Genomic DNA, 7,641 nt, shown 5'->3' with positions numbered 1-7,641 from the left:
AAGCGGTGGTCCTTTGCTAGTCCTTGATGATTTCGTCTGCTATCTCTTTCTGCGCCCTTGACTCACAACAACAGTAAAATAGAGTTATTAATTAGTACTAATCTTTTAGAAGTTTGTACCGATATTGTTATTACTATTCAAGTTATTGTATAACTGTACTTTGAATGACTTACCACCTGATTTGTAGCTTATAGATATGAATTAACTGTTATCTAGAAATATGTAACCATAGTGAAACTAAAACAATGATGTATTCAAAATACCATGTGATTGTAACTCAGTGTGTGTGCATAAAAAGTAAAGTTAGACCAGCCATTGACGGAGATGCCTGGCAGTAAATGCTAACTAGAGAATAAAAAGAAAGAAAAGAATTCGGCTCTCTCACTCGATTTCGCCGACGCCGTCTCTTCCTGTGGGACCCCTGGATTCCCCCCGGGGCTGGACCCTGGCAGGTACCCTCCGGTTGCTACGGAGAGGGAGGGTGGAAGTCAGGGACAGGGTGGTGACTGCAGTGGTCCAGGTGAGTGAGGATGAGGGCTGGATGCAGGAAATCACCCTGAGTCCACGTTCCCATGCCAGTGGGAACGTCAGGATCCCAGCTCTGCCTGCATTTGTGTAGCCCTGAGTGATCCTGCCTGACTCTACCCTGCTCCCCACCTGTAAAGGATGAATGGTCCTTCTTGGACCATTGTAAATCCAGTAGCCACGGCCACCATCACAGCTGCCTGGCCCATGCAGGTTCACATTAGATTCGAACAGACGGTAATGAAACAATGGAGCCAATAACTGGTGGGCCATCATCTTTAATCCTAGCTTGCACTTGGCGGGCAAGTAAAATCACTCACTGGGCTCCAAAACCCACTCATTCAGTGCTCACAAACCTACTGACTTATCCGAGTTTCCTAGAATCAAAGATTTCTAGCTCACCAGCCTTATTCACCTCTGTTCCCCATCTCCTTCTCTCTGCACAAACTCTGCACAAACTGGCTTCTCAGTCAGCACTCCACCATGTTGGCTGCTTCTCCTGGCCTCCTCCACATGGCCTTTCTCTGCTCTCCTCTCTAATGCTAATCTCAGGAACCGAGAGAACAAGCTCCCGGTCTACCCCACTTTATAGTGTAGAAATCCAAACCTTTAATCCAATATACAAACAAGAAAGTCTCTGTTACAAAGTCACTTATCTGAGGCATAATGGGATTCCTCATGAGAGTGTACCACCCTACATCATGCAATCAGTCAAGGATGTGGGGAAAAGTTTAGTTTTAAAAACTAAGCCTTCGGCCCTGGCCGGTTTGGCTCAGTGGTAGAGCGTCGGCCTGGCGTGTAGAAGTCCCGGGTTCGATTCCCGGCCAGGGCACACAGGAGAAGCGCTCATCTGCTTCTCCACCCCTCCCCCTCTCCTTCCTCTCTCTCTCTTCCCCTCCCGCAGCCGAGGCTCCATTGGAGCAAAGATGGCCCGGGCGCTGGGGATGGCTCCTTGGCCTCTGCCCCAGGCGCTAGAGTGGCTCTGGTTGCGGCAGAGCAACGCCCTGGAGGGGCAGAGCATCGCTCCCTGGTGGGCAGAGCATTGTCCCCTGGTGGGCGTGCCAGGTGGATCCCGGTCGGGCGCATGCGGGAGTCTGTCTGACTGTCTCTCCCGGTTTCTAGCTTCAGAAAAATACAAAAATAAATAAATAAATAAACTAAGCCTTACGCTATAATGACCCAACCTGCTTACAGCCTGTCCCCCACACCCAATGCAAACTATAAGTGAGCAAACATATACATGATATTTACAAACTTATTTGACCAACAACCATTGACCTTCTTGGTCTGGTGTGTGTGAATGGGGGTTAAGGTTGTGCTATTCCTGGGGTAGGAGAGCTTCTGTGGAAGTTCCCAGACCCCAGGCCCTCAGCAGAGTCCATCAGAAATGAGGGTGCAGAAGAAAACCGACGCAGGGCTGACAACTCCAGTTAGCTGGTCAACTTCCATGTTTGACTGGGTGTTATATATTTTGAATTCACCTCTGACTTCACTGCTTGCTGCATGCAGTGTCACCCCGTTATCTCTCCGCCCTTATCTTCCACTTCCCTGCCCCTCGCTCACTCAGCTTCAGCCACACAGGCCCCGTTGCTCCTCCACACCAGGCCCTCTCCAGCCTCAGTGCCTCTGCACAGGCTTTTCCTCCTGCCTGGACCATTCTTCCCCAGATACGCTCATGGCTCTTCCCTCCTCACTTCCTTCAGGTCTCTCCTTAAGTGTCACTTTCTCAGTGAGGCCTTCCCCTGCCACCCTATTTAGCTTGGCACCTTCCGCCTCAAGCCCCCCTTCCTCCATTCCTGCTGATGTTGCCATTCCTGACGTTCTTCACGGCATTCTCATGTATCACGGTCATGATCTCCCACGTGGGAATGTCAGCCCCATGGGACAGAGGTTTTGCTCTGGCTTGTTCAATCCTGCACCCTCAGTGCCTAAAACAGCGCCTGGCGCACAGTGTTTGTGGAGTGGATACGTGACTGTCAGACTGTAAAAGGAGGAGGGTAAAGCCTACTTCACCTCAGACAGTGGAAAGGTGAACAAAGGGGCAACCTGTGAGCAACCAAGGGGGGTTGTGACAGCAGAGATGCCCAGTGTGGGACTGGGGACAGTACCATCACCCATGCAGGATATTTTTCAATTGGGGTGAAATTCATAATGACATAAAATTGACCATTTAAAAATGAACGGTTCATTAGTATTCAGCACATTCACAATGGTATGTGACCACCACCTCTATCAGAACTTCACTCTTGTTTTGTGACTAAATATTATTTCAATGTGTAGATGGACCAGAATTTTTTCATCCTTTCAGCCATCGAGGGATACTGGTTTCCACCTATTGGCGATTGGGAACCACACTGCGATGAACATGGGTGTACAGTATTTGTTGGGATCCTGCATTCAGCTCTTTTGGGTATCTACACAAGAGTGGAATTGCTAGGTCATGAGGGAACTCTGTTTAACTTTTAGGGGAAATGCCAAAGTGTTTTCCACAGCTGGTGAAGGGAGAGCCCAATCTAATAGTGCTCAGGAGGGGTTTATCCTACTGAAGCCCCCTGGCTCCCAGAATACATCATGTCTTTCTGAGACTGATCACGACCACCAGCACCATTGCCCATGACCCCAGAAACCAGTGACAGGGGGCCCAGCTGGGGAAACTGAGGCACAAGGAGAAGTTGACCTGACCTGGGCTCTCAGACTAAACCCCCTTCCTTCCCCACCTGCCCCACATTCTGGGACCCTCTTGCAGGGTCCCTGGGAGGCTGGAACCCATCCTCACTGGGCACTGTCAGCCCCCAGCCCGCCACTCCCAGACGCCCTTGCAGAATGAGGAAGAGGCTGTGAGCTTCGAGAAAGAGGCAGAAACAGCACTGAGGGTTCCCAGCTCAGTACTGCGCAGCTTCCTGTGGGTCACTGTCAGTTCCTCCCCTGCCCACCCTTCCCCAGCTGGGCCTCCCCACTCTGGCTGCTCCCGCCCTGGGCAGCTCTTTTCTTCTCATCTGTGCTTCCTCTAACTACTTCTCAGTAGAGACTTAAAACATTTTGAAAGTTCCTCAAAAAAGTTTTATAGGGTCTCAGATTCACAGAATCAACTTAATATAATTCTCATGACAATTAGTTGATCTTTGATCAGCTTTAGTTTACTTTATGCATCTTTTTTAATCCTATAAGGCCCCCTCATCAGCACCCCATCAAGAACTGGGACATTGCCTGACCAGGCGGTGGCGCAGTGGATGGAACGTTGGACTGGGATGTGGAGGACCCAGATTCGAGACCCCAGGATGGCCAGCTTAAGCGTGGGCTCATCTGGCTTGAGCAAAAAAGCTCACTAGCATGGACCCAAGGTTGCTGGCTCGAGCAAGGGGTTGCTCAGTCTGCTGAAGGCCCATGGTCATGGCATATATGAAAAAGCGGTCAATGAACAGCTACGGTGTCGCAATGAAAAACTGATGATTGATGCTTCTCATCTCTCTCCGTTCCTGTCTGTCTGTCCCTATCTATCCCTCTATCTGACTCTCTCTCTCTGTCCCTGTAAAAAAAATTAAAAAAAGAAAAAGAAAAAGAACTGGGACATGACCCTGCTTTCTCCCTCCACCATCCCAAATCCTATTTCTTATTCTCTCATTCATTTTCGTTTGTTTGTTTGTTTTATTACATGTTTGTATGCTGAAAGAGAGAGAGAGAGAAAGGGAGAGATGAGAAGCATCAACTCATAGTTGCGGCACCTTAGTTGTTCATTGATTGCTTCTCATATGTGCCTTGACTGGGGGGCTCCAACCAAGCCAGTGACACCTTGCCCAAATCAGAAACCTTGAACTTCAAGCCAGTGACTTTTGGGCTCAAGACAGGAACCATGGGGACATGTCTATGATCCAAACACTCAAGCCAGTGACCCCATGCTCAAGCCACAACCTCGTGTTTCGAACCTGGGACCTCAGCATCTCAAGTCAAGCTCTATCCACTGGCCACCACCAGTCAGGCTGGGGACTTTTTTTCTTTTTGCTCAAGACACCAAGTTCTAGGAGTTCCTGTCAGTTCACCAAAAAAGAATACAGGCAGCCACTTGGGCTAACAATGCTTTTTACATAGAGCCCTGGAAAGGGGAGAGCAAGCCAGCCAATGACTGCCTAAACCCTGACTACAATTTGGGCCAGGAGAAGGAGGAAGAAGCTGGAGCGGACCCAGGGGAGGAAGATGGCCTTGAACCAAAAGCAGTTGTGTGGAAGGAGCTGTCGGACATGGATTACCTGAAATCCAAGGTGGTGAAGGCCCAGTCACCAACTTCTTCTCAGGAGGAAAGTTGAAGATGCAGTCATCCCTCGCCATATCATGGTTCACTTTTGCAGTCTCACTGAACCGCGGAATTTTAAATTGTATATATCCAATTTTGTATCGTGGATTTTTCACTATATCATGGGATTTTGTGGTATATAGGTATTTTTATATATTTATTATTTTAATTATTTTTTGGTAAAATAAGCATTTTCTAGCCTAAAAAATTGAAAACAATGTAAAAAATATAAATAAAATATATTAATTAAAACATTAAAAGAATATTAAATTGAAATAAAATACATATAGTATATTCACTGGTGAGTACTCATATAGAATTTTATATGTTGTTAAAGTTACATATATCAAGGAGGTTCAGGAAAAAGAATGATTTCATAGCCAAGGGGCCCCTGAAGAATAGCACCAAACCCTGGCAATGCTGGATGCTCAGGGTGAACGAAGAAGAAGAGGACATAGCTGATGGGGGAGGGGGTGTTTAAGAGTGCAGAAAGTGTTTAAGAGTATACGAAACATTTATGAGTATAGGAAAGGTTAATAACAGTGTGAGAAAGGTTTATAAGAGTGTGGGGAGGGATTATAAGAGCTTAATATATATATAAATAATAAAATAAATATAAGGTCACTACTTTGTGGATTTTCGCCTATTGTGGGGGGCTCAGGAACCTAACCCCCGTGATAGACGAGGCACCACTCTAATGCAATGATCTGTGAGGACAGGAGGGAGGCAGAGGAAGAGGATTCCTGAGCTTCTCATGCCTGGTGGGACTGAGAAAGGACAAGACCCAGCCCAGAACAAGGGACCCTATCTGGGAACAAGAAACCACAGGAGGCCAAAGCCAGACAAAGAAACCAGCAGTCCAGAGGAACCCACAACTCTCACACTGTGAAGCTGCAGGAAGCCCAATCCAACATCACAGAGAAAAATATTACATGATTCCTGGCACCCCTGAATCCAGTGGCCATTGGAATGATAAGGAATGTTTATGGGAACAAAATGGTATGTACTTGTGGAGTTCAGCAATGAAGAGGAAGTGAAGATAGCTCTGAAATGTAAGAGAGAATACATGGGTGGCCCCTATATCAAGGAGGTTCAGGAAAAAGAATGATTTCATAGCCAAGGGGCCCCTGAAGAATAGCACCAAACCCTGGCAATGCTGGATGCTCAGGGTGAACGAAGAAGAAGAGGACATAGCTGATGGGGGAGGGGGTGTCTCTTTATGTGAAACCTGCCCTACACCAGGACCAAAGAGGACCAAAGATCTTCTACAGATACAGTCCCCTGTCTGAGCTGCATCACCCCATTAGCAGCCTGACCAAATAACCCCAGGGCTTTGCCGTCTGTCACCTTCATGTTCCCTGAGTACCATGAAGGCCTATGCAGAGGTGGGCCAGTGGTATTCCAGGGCAGGGCGCTCCACTTGTTACCATCCACCATTAAACAGGAAGCCAGAGAGGATGCCACACCCTGGGATCATTCTCTGACAAGGATAAGAAGGAGTTCAAAGACAAAGCCAAAAGTTCCAGCTCACACAACTGGAACACATTGTTTATGGGCCTGAATGCAATGGCCAAAGCCATAGCCCAGAAGTACAGCACCACCAGGAGCTGGGTATTTGACCATGAAACCAAGGGCAGTGTGGCCATACATGTGGCCCTGGGGGGAGGGGGACCCAGTCTGCCTAAGGATTATGGTGCTTCCTCACAGACAATGGAGTCAGTCCGTATTCCTTCAGACAGCCCGTAGCAGAGTGAAGCAAAACCGTGATTCTGGGGAAGAACCTGTTGCAGGCACCTTGGCACTTGAGCTATAGGAGACTTTCCACTGATTCTGCAGCCTGGGCCACATGCTGCTGCCAGTGGGTGGCATCACTGCCATCGTGAAGTTCCTGGAGCTCCTGAGGACCCTCAAGGCCTTCAGACATCTGGCCTACTCCAAGTTTCACCGTGTCCCCCTGTGTCTGGAGAAAGCTCCAGTGAGTGTCTTCTGCAGCCATGTCAGGCAGAAGAAGTAACTCTAACACACATGGTGAAACCTGCAGAGAGGGAGAGGGCAGACCAGCAATCATGCCAGACAGCGAGACCCCAGAAGGTGAAAAGCCAGCAGAAGGGGGAGCGGACAACTCCTCATCAACTAAGGAGATGCTTAAGGGGGCAGTTTTCAAAGTAGGCTCTACTTCCAAGAAGAACAAAGCAGGAGAGCTGCTGTCCATGGGGTTCGAGTTCATGAAATACAGGAAGCTGGAGCAGGCCCAAAAGGCACTGAAGCCACAAGCTGGAAGTGAGAATCTCAGAACAAGCCACTACGGCATCCCTGACATCTGTTCAGTGGAAACAAGTGCCTAGAAAGCAGACAAGCTCCAAGAGTCTGGTGTGGAACATCTTCCAGGCTGACAGATGGGAGAGCTGTGATCTCTCCAGCACCCTCAAGGAGCTGAAGACTGCCCATGTGCCAGAGAAGGTGACTGAGATGGGCACTCACAAAGGGGTCGGCGTTGTGGACCTCCTCACCAGGCAGGACAAGAAGTCAGCCTTCAATGCCCTGTGTCACAGCACCAACTTGTACCACCAGGGTTGGTCCTAGCATGGGCTGACTCCAAGGTGACCCTGCAGGCTCTGCAGCAGAAAACAGCCAACCACTTTCACAAGCCCCTGAAGAAAATCTGTGGTTTTGGATGAGATTCTGGGGCAGCCGGAAGAATGTAGATGACGGTGAGGAACAAGCCCTTCGGCTTCAAGCTGGCACCAGAGGGAGAGCAGAGATGCACATAGCATGCCCTGCCTGGTGGGAAGGAGGTGCTTGGCAATATTGATGAAGGAATGAACACC

General features: G+C 48.7%; 1 pseudogene; it reads left to right on the top strand.

Annotated features, from left to right (window-relative positions):
- Positions 1 to 666: 666 nt before the first annotated feature.
- LOC136388296 (probable RNA-binding protein 19) lies at positions 667 to 7,625 on the top strand (annotated as a pseudogene).
- The last annotated feature ends 16 nt before the right edge of the window (positions 7,626 to 7,641 follow it).

This window comes from Saccopteryx leptura, chromosome 1, assembly GCF_036850995.1.
Source record: "Saccopteryx leptura isolate mSacLep1 chromosome 1, mSacLep1_pri_phased_curated, whole genome shotgun sequence".
Classification (NCBI taxonomy): Eukaryota; Metazoa; Chordata; class Mammalia; order Chiroptera; family Emballonuridae; genus Saccopteryx; species Saccopteryx leptura.
This window is presented reverse-complemented; position numbering and strand designations above follow the sequence as displayed.